Here is a 15,972-nt window from a genome sequence, read left to right on the forward strand (position 1 = left end):
ATTTGCAATCAAAAATTTGGCCCCACCCTTTCATTATGATATTTTTCTCGTGCCTCAAAGCCTCACATTTTTGGTGTGACATAACCTCGTGTAACGCCATTATTAGCTAACTGTGGAGATTTTTCGTGGTAAAAGTACTGTCATTCCACATTTATAACTGATACGACCTAGGATTGCAACTCATTTTTTAAATATATTTTTTTAAATTTTGCCTAATTTTGAAAATTTTCTATTTCTAGGCGGTCATTCATCTCCAGATCTTTTGGTGGAAGTGATACTGCCACAACCGTGGAAAACCCTCAAATCTTCATGAACTTCGAGATTTATTTACATTTTTCACACTTCAAACCTTTGCCCTTATCCTTTAAGCTCTCCTGTGCAGTGTTAATGATAGTGCTTGTGCTTTCATGAATAAATGCATTTTAAATTTAACAACAATCACTTCCTTCAACTACCGTTCCCAGACGTCCCCTTTTCCTTTACATTGGTTGCTGTTTCGGTTGATCTTGTGATGTGTATTTCTGTGACTTTCTTGGGTTAAGAATTTAGCAAGGTGTTTTTGTTGTGCCTAAAGTCTTAATTAGGGTTCCCAAACGTACATTTTCCATTTCAGAATAACCATTAAGTCTTAATCTAATCTTAATATGAGTCGTTATGTGAAGCTTTCAGTAATTAATTTTGGGCCAGTTTTTCTCATTGCGGATCTTGTAATTTCTGAATCGGAGATAACCGTATCATCGTAGCTACCAGTTTAGGATTGCCTGTTTAAGGTGACCTAATGAGAGTTTAAAGGAGATTTCTGCAGCCAAAACTTATTTCCCCATTCAGCATAATTGCGCTGGAGTTCCTTGGAGGAGGAAACGCCGACTCGATTGTCTGTATCGCCAATTTTTTTTTTGGGGACCGATACCTTGATAATTATATGTCAGGCAGTATGCCGTTAGCGATAAATATATGATGATCAGGACGCAAATAACTTCTTTTTTACGAAGTAGAGCTAATAAAATACGACTGCTAGCAGACGACAACATCTCATTTTCAATTTCTTGTAAAGGCAATGTTTTTTGTACATGGACTTTCTAACTGGCTGTCAATGAAATTAAAAGGCTATTAAATTGCTTCTTAGTGTTCAATTCAGTTAAAGTCATTTTAAATTCGTTGTTCCAGCGATCAAGTATTGTATTTGGTTCAATGCAATTTCGTAATGCTGGACGCGCAAACACCCACTAGCACCATCTATCGGCGATTCCCTCGCACGGAAGCTTTTGGGCCACCTAGCGGCCGGGAATTGGAGGGGGCTGGAACCTCTATTCCTCTATGGAGGGGAGGGAGGGGAATTCCAATTTACCCGCCATCTCCTGGAATATTTTGGAGATTTTGGATACTCGTTCTGAATAGCGTCCCGCGCACCAAAATTTTATCATTTCCTGCTCAGCTTTCGAAGGGTCAACATGTACAGAGTCGTTTTCTTCTGAGGATTCATCGCTGCCATCAACATTATTTAATGTCCCGATATCAGTGCTTGTAGGAGTCTGAATCCCTTCTGAGTAAGTTCATGTAACCATTTTTATGTTACGTTTGTGTTAGAGTGAAGTTAATTTCAGAAGTCATATCATTTCATTTGGTATTTCAATGGTCATGATTCATGTGGTATTCAGTTGTTCGTATTAATGATCGAGCTCAAAATATATATGATTGTTAAGGTGTAGTGCTTTCAATTTTCAATAGTGATTAATTACAAATTTGAGATTGCTTGTTTATGCGTAGAACAATTAGAAATTACGCTTGAGTGGATAAAAGGGCCATTCTGAATACTCTGTGCCATGTTCCAAACTAATAAGGTGATTGTACGAACATTTGGGTACGTGACGATGACGTAAGTACTTCTGAAGGAAGTAGTGGACATGAGTAACGAGAGTGTTATTTTCATTTTATTTGCGTGTGCCTGAAATTATGTGTTTCCATGATTAGTGAAGATACGTATTTAGGTCATTGATAGGATGGTTTGTTAGAGGCATGACAATCTTCAGGCTCATTATTATCATGTCTTCATGGCGAGTGTTATTAACCTTCAATAGACATGAATCAATTCTCAGGCTATGTTGTATGTAATGTGATACGGACTTGTCTGATGTATAGTACCTACCTTTTAATTTATCCGATGTTACGTACGTATCTGGAAGAGTTAGTTATTAGTGTGAGCTATTAGTAAATGTATCATCGTACTGTACGAATACCTTATTCTAGGCTAATCTGTCAAATTAATACACCCTTATGGTATTTTAGGAAGGAATTGCGGTACTTTTATAAGTTTCTGTATATAATAAGTCTCTTGATAGGCCAATTTAGTGTCCGTAGTATGCTATGAATCGGATATTATGCCTCACGATACAACGTGTTTCCTTTGTAATTCACTTACTTGCGATTTTTCACGTCCTAGGCGCAGTTAGCATTGGAAGGTAGGATATTTTAATTTAGTTATTTAACCCTGCAGCACTCGCGCGGTATGCTGAATCACGAATACACGCGCGGGATACAGCTGTAGCCCAATGCAATTTCTTTTTAATTACCTCACATGTATTATACCCTTGTGTAGTTTTGAAAGTATTGCATCTTTTTTTTTTAACGATTTGATAGCATCGGGATAGTGTTATGTATGTATTGCAGATTTTTGTGACGTGTGATATGTTGTTTTGATGACAGGGTAAAAGTTTTGGTATCGTAATGGGGCTTAAGGACGTCATAAAGAGGCTATGTAATGTACCACCAATCAGCTATATTTTCCTGTTGACATTTTCGTCTCTTCTAAGATAATAAGGAAATGCTTTGAATTGATTCGCTGGTATAAGGCTGTCATTGATTGTAAATTACTTGGTGGATTAGAAATAAGCTATTATCTCTTGCCCACGGCGTAGATAACCCATATTAATTCATAGACCTGTAACATAGGTATGTCTAGTTTGTGACGTTATAATCCAATCCTTATGGCATTGAATTAGCACTGCAATGATTATTTATGCGCCCTGATGACATTATAGTCTAGATTTTATATTAACTTTCCAATTCGTCTTACCATAGCATCTAAGTCAAGCTCAAGTCATCAAGTCCACTATACATGGCGAATATGATCATGTGAATGAAATCATTTGACGTCTAAAACGGAATAATTCGTGAATGAATTGTCACAATGACGATCATTTAGTGAATATCAGAACTAATTATTTATTCCACTTTTCTCGTATGATCCCGTGAATGATGGCATGATCATCCACCGTGTGAAGCGGCCTTAGACATAGCTATGATTAGCATTATCATGTGATGAAGAAAGATATTGCCTTTGTGTGTGTTTTTTGATACTCCATTTTATTAATACATGGCGACCTTTTTTCATTTTCAGGATTCTGTCGTGCCGATTTAGCTGCAGTTATCTAGCCATACCTTCCTGCCTGAAGTTAGCTTCCCTGAACAGAACCGCCATAATCTCCAAGTGGGTATCACTATCAATTCCTTATGATTATGGATTTTGTGCTACAGTTTGTGGAACTTTTAATTTGCACTCATTATTGGCCCTGGTGTTTATTTAAGCAGTTAGTCTTTCATGTGTGGTGTCCATTCTGTTTGGTGGGGTAAATGTTAGGTAATAATAATGTTGACTCATTAATGTTTTGGTGTGTGGATGGCTTCTATTCTCTCTCTCTTGTCTTAGTTCATTGCATTTATAATGGGAAAAATGCATCCAAAATCTAGATTATTAAAATACCACAATCGTAGTGTGGCTTTATCTTATCACAGTGGGAGGTTGGGAGTCTAATGTCTTGTTGTGAGTGTATTTTTAAGAACCATGGTGCTTGTGACAGTCAGTTGATAAGGTATGTGGAGAAATTCTCCAATCTATATATCGGTCATTCAGAAGTATGATGGCCCAGTTGGAGCCCTTGCACAAGTGTGATGTTGATTTTTTTTGTGTCCTTCCAGCATAGCTAGTAGTAGTAATAAGTTAGTATTTGAAAGTGGTTCAGTAAACATAGTTGGCCGTTTATTATATTATTATTGTGCAGTTATTTTAAATGATTTTTTATATAATATACTTAATATTGAATAGTGTCACTTATTCCTTGGGAAAAAATTATGCATTACATTCTCAGACCTATGATCGAAGGTTTTAAACATTAAGTCTGTTATTGTTATAAATTTATTGGAAGGTGAATTTTAATTTGAAAAGTCATTTGAAAAATCTTGTGAATGACCATCATTCACCCTGTATTAAGTAAATTCCTGGTATTTGAATGAAATTTCAGGCGTGTTCTAATAGGGTGGTTTCCTATATTTTTTGTATTGCCTGAATCGAAATATTATTACTCCTGGAGTACGTATTTCACGCTTTTAGATTTTTAAATGACGATATCTATTTTTCGCGATTAAATGAAAAGTGAAAAATTTCAAGCGCACGAAAATGCGACGCGTAAGCGTAGGAGTGACGGGAAAAAGTCTGTGCGACACATTTCTGGTTCCCCCTCCCACCTTGTGAGGTGACCTTGATCGAGGCTCTTGAGCGCTGATAGGACGCAGGATGCTATCAGGTAGCTGAGTACCTTGCTGGCTGGTAGCGGTTGGCTTAAAAAAGGTTTATTAATACCTTATCAGACGAAGAAAACTTTCTGACCTTAGCCAGTTTTAATAGGTGATTATTAAGACATGTTTCCCTGAGCTCTGTGCCTCATGCATGCATTGGTAACCTCAGACGATGTATAACTCCTATCCTCTCGTGTAGAAACTAGGTCCCTGTGACGTCATGTGGAGTGAAATCCCATGGGTGCCAATCTGGCCTTTTTCAAATGAGGATAAAATTTGACCCTTGCCATTCGTCTAAACTGGTATTTCAAAATCCAAATAATTTGTGTATTATGAATACACTAATGGTGGGTAACGAATCGCAATCAATGCCTTTCGTTTTCTTTGATGAAGGAAACTACCCTATTTGCTTGAATGATTTCCAAGAATGATATTAGCGTGCGGCATCCATCTTGCCATTGACATCCACCTAGCAATTTTAAGATCATGTATAAAAACTTTTGAAGTATAGTAACTCATGCTAATGCTCAAATAATTACTATTAACTTCGAAAGTAAGTGAATTCACTAACATCAATTCTCTAAATAGGGTTATTTGGAAAAAAAACTTCCTGGATGTTTAAAGTTAAAAAACGTTCTTTTTCGTCTCGATTGCTTATATATGTTTTTTAAATTTACAATAACCAAACAATACTTAATGATTTGAATGTTTAACTTTGGGGTGAGAGTCCCAATTAACCCCTTCCACTTCGATTAATTTTCTGAAAATTGTGCTTCTATCCTTTATTTATTTTTTCTGTGGTTCTTCTTCAAATCCTAGGTAAAGAAGTAATATTTTGTAATTTGTAATCAACTCAAAACTTTGAAATAAAATGTGTTTATTAAACATTGAGAACATAGCTGTCGCTACTCGAATAAGATAATTTAAATCCTTCCAATTCATCATGTTTCATGAAAAATTAATCCCTATTATATACATTATTCATATAAATATGAATGTGAATGTTTTAACATTTGTTAAGCTTTCGACATAATTATACTGTTCCTCTTTATTTGTGTCTTTGTTATAAAAAATTAATTCCATAGTTCACTAGCAAGATTCATTGCATGTATTTTATCATCTGTTGTATTAACTGTGGTTGAATATACAGTAAAACATTGGAAATGGAAATTCATGGGAAGTTGGGAGATATTTGCAAGTGATAGACCAATGAATAACTTTGAATCAGTTGATTTTAGTGTTATCCAAAATTATTTAGCTGGATATATCATAAGAACAATTAACTTATTTTACTCATATCCCAAGTACACCCATGCATCATATAGTGCAAGAGGTGCATTCGTTGGGGTCTTTGAGCTATACGAATTCGCGTTATGTGAGAGCGTTTTAACATTGGGAAGATAGGGATGCATTACTGGTAGCATAGGTGTTGACATCGATTTTCCTCTAAACCGTATACTTATTACCCGTTGCCTGTGGTGTTACCCATTTTTGATTATGGTGGAATTGCTGAGATGAAATTCGTTACTTAGTAATCCAAAAGGTTTTTGCTTTGAATTATTACTGCAATGACTATTTGTCTGCCCTGATGACATTGTTGTCTAGATTTCTTCTTAACTTTCCAATTTGTCTCCCCATAGGATTACAACATATTACACAGTTGTAGCTGTATATTCTGTTTTTGTATGGTGAGGAAAGGTACTGCCAATGTTTGTTTTGTGATACTCCGTTGCATTAATACAAGGTTGCTTTCTTTCCTTTTCAGGATTCTGTCGTAGTGAATGAGCTGTGGTTATCTAGCCATACCTTTCTGCTTTTACTTAGCTTCCCTGGACTAAACCTCCGCAATCTCCAAGTGAGTATCATTATCAATTTAATATGAATATGGTTTTTGTGTTGCAGTGTATGGCACTGGTTAATTGCACTTATTGTTTTGCCTTGGTTTTTATTTGAAGATTAAGTCTTAGCTTTGTGTTTGCTTTAATTTTTGGCAGTGGAAATGCTAGAGTGTATTGATGTTGCCTGATGAATGTTTTGGTTTGAGAATGATTTCCATTCTCTCTTTGCCAAGTTCATTGAATTAATATTGGAAAAAATGCATCGTACATTCTTAAAATGTCATAATTAGGTATATTATAGCTTTTCTTTACCTTAGAGAGTGGTTTGAAGTCTATTGCGTAGTTGCGATTTGTTCACTATGATAATGGGGCTTGTGACAGGCAGTTGAGTAGCTGACAGGGATACTCTTCGTAAGTGAAGTCAAGATAGAAGATGAAACCTTTTTTATTTGAAAGTAGACTATTAGATAGGAATACTGTTGAAGGGTTAGTTCAAGGGTTTTGTCCATATATACCCGGGTTTGAGAGAAAAAAAGCATTTAAAATAGGAAAAATATTGTCACGTGGAATTTAAATAAAAAATTTTGCTTTCAAGGTGGATTTGGCCAAGTGGTAGCATATCACGTTTTTGTTTTGAAAGGGCAGGGTTTGAGACTCGGAGACAGTAATGTTTTTCTAATTTGCCATTTCCTCCATTTTTTGTAATCTGTTCCATCTTCAGATATGTTGATTCCAGACGTTTTACTTTTTTAAATTAAATTAACATTCATTTTAATTGTTTAACCTTACTTCGAATTTTTCACCCTGTTACCAATATTTATCCAAGCGGGAGTGATAGATAACATAGTGTTGCTGGCATCAAAGTATAGGGAACTCATTTCCAAAGCAAATATCTTAGACATATATACTGTCTTAGAAAAGTTTCTCCGGTTCCTCCTGAGGGAAGATTTTTACCCATCTACCTATATGATCAAGTTTGAGCGTTCCAAGTGCTAAACGTTGCTAATGCTCTTCTTACATTTGTTTCTGTCCAGTAGTCTATTAAATTTTGCAATGGTTTGGAAATGCCCTTTTAACTTTATTTATGTTGCTTAATAACTTTTGCCCCATGTATTTTGTTGCCAAGAACCTATTCAAGCAGATTCGATAGACTGGAGATATTGAGTTCGAAGTTAGAGGGCTAAGATTTTGTGTGTAATAGGATTTTGGAAAGGAAGAAAGAAATGTTGTTCTCAACGCTTGAATAGTTGAATAGCTAGACAAATAGATTGAAGTTCTTTCAACACGTAATAGCCTGGAAAGGAGGTTGGAGTTCTGTCTTTATGCTTTGTTGGAATTTTTAGTCTCCAGAAAGCTTTTTCAGGCTACCCTGCCAACCATTATTCCCTATTCCAACTGATGGGCGAGGTATACTTTCCTACCTCAAACTTATTCGTCTCTCTTTCTGAGTCCTTCTCTCCACATAGCTAGGTTCCAAGAGCTTCCAAACAAACTGTGTAAGCTGGGGAATGAATTGTTGATGCATGTGAACTTTCAATTGTCTGTAATATGCTACTTGGCCTACTTAAAATGGTTCATGGCCCGCACTGGTTGAGGTCTATGCCCATTTGATGGCCCTGTTTTTCGTTTGGCTTGTCAGCTCATCCCTTCCCTTTTCATTTTCCATGGCCTCTTCAGACTCCCACTTTCCTCCACTTCCTTTGCTTTTTCCTGCGGCAATATTATTCGTTTTTTTCTTCCTTTCATCAGACCTTATGCCCACGAGAAATTGTTGTCGCTTAATAGATCATTAATTGGAGGAAATACCTCGAAATAATATGCATCAAAGTGTAATATTGATTAATACTGAAAAAGGCTCTGTCTTTTACAATTCTTCATTTTCTATTTATTATTTAGCCTCTTCACAGGAATCTGAATGATAATTTGCATAAAAAGAAAAGCACAACATTGAAAAGCTTCATTCTATAAAACTGCTACCTCAGCATTCGTACTTGCATTTCTTTCTTTAGGGAAACACATCTCCCTTATGTTCCTCCAGTTTTTAAAATAATTCTATTCTCTACTACCTTTGAAGCCTACCATGCATATCATTGAGTGCTGGTGAGAACAATAGATGATGCACGATTGAATGGATTTTTATTCCATCCTCACGTGTGGAAATCTCTCATATCCGTTGAAGGAGGAGGATGGAGTTCTGGATTCATGCAATATAATACCTTTCTTGCATGCATAAATATGAATCGCACGGTTGACATACAGATGTGCACTTAAGTGTTATAATTTTTATGCTGCATATGGGATCTCCTTCCTCGTTGATAAATAGTTCATCATAAATTGTACATTATGTTTGTCCCCCAGGAATCAATATGCAATAAAAATGTATTGTTGTAACTGTATGGCTTGAGAACATTTTTTTTTGAAACTTGAAATACAACCTAGTTGTAAGTTATCCAGATTTATAATACACAACAGAAACATTTAAAATTTCACTCCAGTTTCCTCACTCACTCAGGGACTAAAATCACCTTCAGTTTGTGGCATGGGCTATAAATGCTTTAGGAAGCAGTTTTCCTGAGGCTGTAGTAGCATACTGCGCGCACATGAGTGTATTACTTTTGTCACACTCCCATAAACTTACTGTGCCCACAATGGGAGATACTATGGTTTTGCTAGTTACTCATTTTCTATTGATTAATGTTGGATTGTATTATATCTTTGTCTGCATTTACTCACCGCTGAAACCTATCTTGCATAATTGAGTTCCATCGCAAGGGCCTGTATTTACGATATACCGAACGTGTTCTTGTGATTTGTTTTAAGCCAGAGGGAACATAATATATTTGTCCTTTCATGTGAAACTTATCTCATCATTTCTTGGGCTCGGTCACTGCATGTGTATTTAGTTTAAATTTCCTAATCGGCAGAAACATGCCACAATCATCTCTTAAAGTCTTAGAATGGTCATGATTCACGTGATATTCAATTGTATGCATTAAAGGTTATCAAGGTGTTTGATTGTTACAAGTGTTAAGGTTTTATTGAATGTGCAGTTGTGCTTATTCTAGCATTAACTGTGCCCCCAATCGGAATCTGTGTAAGAGTTAAGGGACTTGAAATGAGTAGTGCATTTATTTAAAATGAGATTCTTAGAATATCTGGGTACATGGCCACAATAAAATACGAGGCTGCTTCTCACGAGCTCACAGGCCTATCCTTTAGCAGGAGTACAAGTGAAGCTTTGGTTGGGGAGGGGAATTCCAATTCTACCGCCATCTCGTGGAATATTCTGGAAACTCGTTGTGACTCCTTTTGATCTACTAATTTGGGCTGCGTTCCGGGAAATTTTGGATTGATTGCTGTGGTTGACGTGTACAGTAGCATATGTGGTTTTGGCATTATTGCTTCTTGTTTTTAATGGTGTCAATTGATTTTGCATACTTATATGTAAGTTTTTGACAGTTTAAAGTACTGTGTGCTTTATTGATTTGTTGATTGGATAAAAGTTTAATTATGAAATTTTTGTCATAAGTAGGCTATCTGATACACCATCAGTCATTATCATTTTCTGCACATGCATTTTTGTCTTCTTGGTAAACATGGAAATGTTTAAAATTTAACCACTGAGGTAGGGCTGTAAGTTAACAAGTTTCTGCCTAGATTTTTGCTTAAGTATGATGGGTTGCCCTCGATTTACTACAAAACCCATTCTAGATCATATCAGTGTCACTAAGGGCAAATTCATTGCTTTGTAATTCGGACCTTATTGCTTTGAATCAGTGCTGCAGGGGCTATTAGCATGCCGAGATGAAATTGTTCTCTACGGTTTATTTCAACGTTTCAATTTGTCTAACTGTAGCACGACATCCTAAGGCTTTTTACATGATACATTAACACGTAGGAGTTAATGTCTGTTTGCATGTAGTTATGGTCGATTTCGACTTATGGCCCGGCCATACGATTAGTGTAATAGCCCTGCAGGGCTACGGGTAATAATGATTACAGTGAATAAAGATGTGTAGGCAATAGTTATTATGTATTAAGTTTCCTTTTTCATTGTTGAAGTCAATAACATAGAAAGAATTCAATTGTTTGTAAATGGAAAAGGAAAGACTATAATTTTACACCCTTCATTTGCACGAATTGGGTTCCTGTTTGTGACCTATCTGGACTATTTCATAATTACAATCAATTAGGAGTTATCGAGTCAAAAAAATTTTACTTAGTTTGTCAATATTTGATCTTTTAAAGGTATCAATAATTTCTTAAATAATTTGTTAAATTACTTAGAAATAGAAAATTTTAGTATCATTGAAGTCAAAGATCGGTATCTATCATACCTTATGAGCAAGAGCACATGGTATAATTCTATTAATGGTGGATTATTGGTGTTGGGTAATCCTGTTCTTTAAATACTGCAATGTAAGTCCTATGTTGCAAGTCTTACTATCGAGGTATGAAATTAAACATTCTTCATTACTTTTTGAGGTCACTGATTTTATTTTTGTGGAAGGAAGCTTGTTTCCAGTCTTTTGATGTATGTGAGCAATTTTAAGATACATATTTTTTATACGTTTGTAGTTTCGTTGGAAAATGCTAAAGTGAGTATATTGCTGTTTTGTTGTGAAATCGATGTGACCTTATGCATGCACAGATAACTGTTTGTTTCATACACCAGAATAACCCATGATATTTTACCCATTACAGTTTATTATCAGCTTTTCCATCGTGTTTTTAGTTATACTATATGCATTTTTGGGGAGTTTTTGACTACATTAATTTTTATTATGAACTATAATTCAGATTTTGTATTTCACGGGCATCATGGTTTGGCTGCAATATATTATCTCGAGGTGTTCAAGACTTAGCCATAGTTTGCGTTCAAAAAGTTTGGATTTTTTGTTTTAGCTGTCGTACTTGTGTTATACTTCTGCCATTGGTGCCATGTATGTGCATATATTGTAGCCTGTTTTTATTAACGATATCAATCCATTTGTTTTGTTTAATATAAGTAGAGTAGTTTAAATACATCATGTGATTTGTTGATGGGGTGAAAATATTTGTTTCATAATAAAATGTAAGGACGTCATGGGCAGGCTGTTGTGTGTGCCATCAATCAGCTATTATTTTCCATAGAATTTATGAATTCTGTGGTTTATTTAAATGTTTTCCAGTTTTTGGGTCAATTAAAAATTAGGTATCATCTCCTGCCTACGGTGTAAATTACCCATTTTTGATCATAGAGGAGTCAAAGAGCAAATTTGCTACTTAATGAAACCTTATTGCTTTGAATCAGCATGGCAAGCATTATTTGTATGCTTTGATGACATTGTAGTCTAGCTTTTATCTTAACTTTCCAAATATTCTTACCATGGGATGACAACATATTACACAGACATAGTTGTAATTAGTATTTTCGTACGAGGAACGTAAACTGCCTTAAAATTTGTTTTATTTATACCCTATTTTAGTATTATAACACTGCACTATTTCCTTTTCAGGATTCTTTCCTGGTATTTGAATTGTGGTTGTCTACCCATACCATCTTGCCTGACTTAGTCCATCCTGCCTTAATTTCCCTGACTGAACCTCCACCATCTTCAAGTAAGTACCATTGTCAATTCCTTATTATTTTTTTGTGGAAGTGTTTGAAACTCTTGCTGTGGCTTTTTTTATATAGAAAGTCATGCCCTCTTGGTACCCTTTATGTTTGATAAAGTAAATGCAAGAGTGTGTCAATGTTAAACATTGTGTAAACGTGGTAATCGTATTATGGCTTTTACTTATCACAGTGGGAGGTTGGAAGTGTAATGCCTTGTTGGGATTGTGTTCACAAGGATCAGTGGAAAATTTCTCCCATCTTTATACAGTGAAACCTCCATGCAGTGAACCTCTTAGCATCGTAAATTACCATACTTTGTAGCACTCCTATGGTCCCATCAGATTTACGTGTGAATTTCTAGGCAATATTCTCATTGTGTTGTCGCACCTCTTTGTCTCGTAAAACTTCCACTTATCACAGCAAGGAGACACCCCCAAGGCATCTCCGCAAATCATTGCGAGAGAATTAGAGACCAGTAATGCACCTACGGTTAAGTATCGTTTAATGCTTATTTTTTTCTCATACACCTTTTAAACTAGCTGACCCGGCGAACTTCGTACCGCCTAACAATCAATGAACTTACAGTTTACTTACACCATTTATAAATCAAGAGCGGCTGTATCGTTTTTAATCATGTTTATTATAATAAAATAAGGATACAAATTCAATAAAACTACGTAAATGAGTACCAAAATTGCTTGTCAGAAAGACATTTTCTTTATTGAATCTACATAGGGTGGATCGGAGCACGTTTACGCGGATTTTTTTCAACAAATTTTCTTACATTTTAGGTTAAGAAATTTTGGGCATTGTGGTTTAATAAAGCAGTTCATGAAATAAAAATTATACGCATTCAGTTGTTGGCTATTATTAGCTGTGGTTGGTTATTAGCTGTAAAAAAAATGTTTTTAGGTCCAAGTCTGTTTTAGCGGGTAATTTTCACGTAAACCATTACTTATGACCATTTTGCTCCTAATGAGAGCATTCCAAAGAGTAAATATGAAAAAGGTATTCAACTATCTCAATTATTTTAAGTGATTGTAGAATTATGAGAGAACATACTGTTTTCCCTTGTGTCATGGTAAAAATCACGCGATAGGGCTCCCTTACTGTTATTATTGGCTATATTTTCTTAATTGCTTGCATACTATGTTCAACAAATAAAAGAGGGGACAAGTACAGCCTTTAATCCCTTACAGGCAGAAATATTTCAACTATTACTTCGCGTCCGTTCATGGAGACCGATATACCCTAATGCATAGCTACTTCCGCTTCTTAAATGGAAATAAGTCAGGACTTCACCGTGACTGAAAATATAACATTGACTTTTTCAATATTTATTCCCATAATTCCCAGTGTATCACTTTGTTACTAATGTTTTGGTGAATTTTTCAATGATTGTGTGAAGGATTGTGGTTCACAATTTAATGTGCTCATCGACAGTCATGAGCACATTAAAATACTCTTTGGTGGGAAGTCAATTTGTAGCAATGCTGAACATCACTCCACGTGTGATGATGATAGGTTTGGTTGAGAACTTATTTGCTGATATGCGGCGGTGATATTTTTACTGAAGGACAGTTTGCCCAGCATTTTCACCAGTAAATGGCGTTGCTTAGCAGACCCAGCACTTGTGTGTGCCCTCAACAGTTTTTCTTGGGATCCCAACGTGCGTCATAGTTTGGAGAGAGGGAATTTAAAAAGTGTCAAAAGCAAATTCAATTTATAGTTTAATTTTTGCAGTCGTCACCTGTTCATTTATTTTTTATAATCCTTAACATGTCATATGTTATAAAAATTATAAATCAACTTTCTTGAGGATATTTAAAGTATTTTCAAATATTTGCCATGAAATATGAAAACTTAGGAAAATTGCTTTGTTAATAGGGTAGTTTCCTTCATCAGAGCAAACGAAAGGCATTAATTTTGTTTAATTACCCACCATAAGTGTATTCAAAATGTACAAATTATTTGGTTTTAGAAATCCCAGTTTAGATAAATGGCATTGGTCAATTTTAACCTCATTTGAAAAAGACCAGATTGGCACCCATGCGATGCCACTCCACGTGACGTCACAGGGGCCTAGTTTCTATACGAGTAGATAGGAGTTTTACATCGTCTGAGATTAGCAATGCATGCATGAGGAATAGAGCTCAGGGAAACACGTCTTAATAATCACCAATTAAAAGTACCTATGCTCGGAAAGTCTCCTTCTTTTGAAACCGTATTAATAATCCTTATTTAAGCCAAGTGCTACCAGCTAGCATGGTAATGATGGTGGTGGTTCTCGGGTGTTACTGTGTTGGTAACATTTTCACTCAACGTTTCACTCCTCCTACTGGGAGCGTTATCTAGAGAATGGGAGGAAACCGTTCTCGTCCTGAGCTTATATTTATTTATTTATTTTCATTCCACCGAAAACAGCTCGTTTTGGCCTTTACATCGGGGATTTTTCAACTTTTTTTAACAAATACACGTTCACAAACAACCATGCCCTGGATAGCGGTAACCTACCCAGGCGGGACTCGAACCCGTGACCTCTTGTTTGGCAGGCGAGGACTTAACCCCGTCGCCACCAAGGCCGGCATGTTTCGTTACCCATTGTTGACCCGATTTTGAATTTTAGGCAATAGCCGTTGGTCATTATATTGGGCCAGGAACCCTCTCCATATGCGGCTGAGGTTATATCCATCCTCCCTATTAAAGTTGTTTTGCCTTTTCGCTATCTCGATGGATTCACGTATAAAACGCGGATGATATTCTTCCGTCTTGGCCAATACCCATGTAGCGTTAAACATTATTTTATGCCCAGGGCTGGAGGCATAATATTCAGCGACAGCTGATGCATCCCACTGATGAAGTTTTAACGCTCTTTCGTGCTCTTTTAGCCTTTGGGAGATAGAACGCTTGCTCTGTCCCACGTAGCTTCTGCCACAGCAAGTGGGAACCTCATACAATCCCATAGATTGAAGGGGATGATGGCTGTCCTTTGGTGAAGGTAGGATATTTTGAATTTTTTTTCACGGTGCAGAAGTGAGTCTTAATGTTGCCTTTTTGAAGGATCCTAGCGATTCTAGAGGTGACCCCGGAGATGTATGGAAGTGTCGCATATGTTAATGGCTTCTTCCCCTTGTGGTCATCATCTTGAGACGGGCGTCTTTCTCTCGTCGCTCTTTTTATGAAAGAGACACTGTAACCATTACCTTTCTGTGCCCACATAAGGTGTTGCATTTCACCTCTGATATGCTCTGCATCACACACGATTTTGGCTTGGTGGGTTAGCGTTTTAATGACACAGGCCTTTTGTTGTGGGTGGTGAATGTTTGAAGTGAAGTGAATTAAAATTAGTAATAACCAGTAATAAGAAAAAACAAGCGGCAACCCACTCTCCCAACCTCCGGCTCCCCTCCCCCCACCACCTGACGCAGATACGTACACAAAAGATTTTAAATTCCCAACTCTTCAGAATCCCTTGAGAAAGCGACCAGCATCGGTCGGGAAACGTTGGGGCCACCCAAAAATTGACGCGGCGACATAGCCCAAAAGTTTTTAATCATAATGACAAGCACCCGCGAAAGTTTTAACGAAGAACTATATCCTTAGATGATTGAAATTGATAATTCTCTTGATGGAAAAAACAAAATTTACCAACAAAACGACTCTCTGGAGCCTCTTGTTAGATGAGTGGCAAATTCCATGCAGCGGAGTCCCCTAATGTAATATAAATACTGTACTATACTCTGTATATAATCTATCAAAATATTGATATTAGTGAATGTCAATAACTTCTATCAATATCATGTGCCGCGCTGGGGCAGTGGCGGGTACTGGGAAGCACAGATATATACACTAGATTGGCAGTGGCGGGGGGTGGGGTGAAGCCATGACGTTCGTTTGGCGGCCATGTTGCATTCGCCCACATATGAGTTTGCGTACGTAAGGAACTGGAGGAAAATTACATTG

At 36.5% G+C, this 15,972-nt stretch overlaps 1 protein-coding gene across 2 annotated transcripts in view; it reads left to right on the forward strand.

Moving 5' to 3' along the window:
- Positions 1-6,339: 6,339 nt before the first annotated feature.
- LOC124172203 overlaps positions 6,340-15,972 on the forward strand; it is a 28,937-nt gene continuing 19,304 nt past the window's right edge. For both annotated transcript variants that reach the window (XM_046551625.1, XM_046551624.1), the window contains exons 1-2: positions 6,340-6,427; positions 11,909-12,011. The gene's annotated coding sequence lies outside the window, so the exon portion shown is untranslated. The remainder of the gene's footprint in view (positions 6,428-11,908; positions 12,012-15,972) is intronic.

This window comes from Ischnura elegans (genome assembly GCF_921293095.1).
Source record: "Ischnura elegans chromosome 13 unlocalized genomic scaffold, ioIscEleg1.1 SUPER_13_unloc_1, whole genome shotgun sequence".
NCBI classification, from domain to species: Eukaryota; Metazoa; Arthropoda; class Insecta; order Odonata; family Coenagrionidae; genus Ischnura; species Ischnura elegans.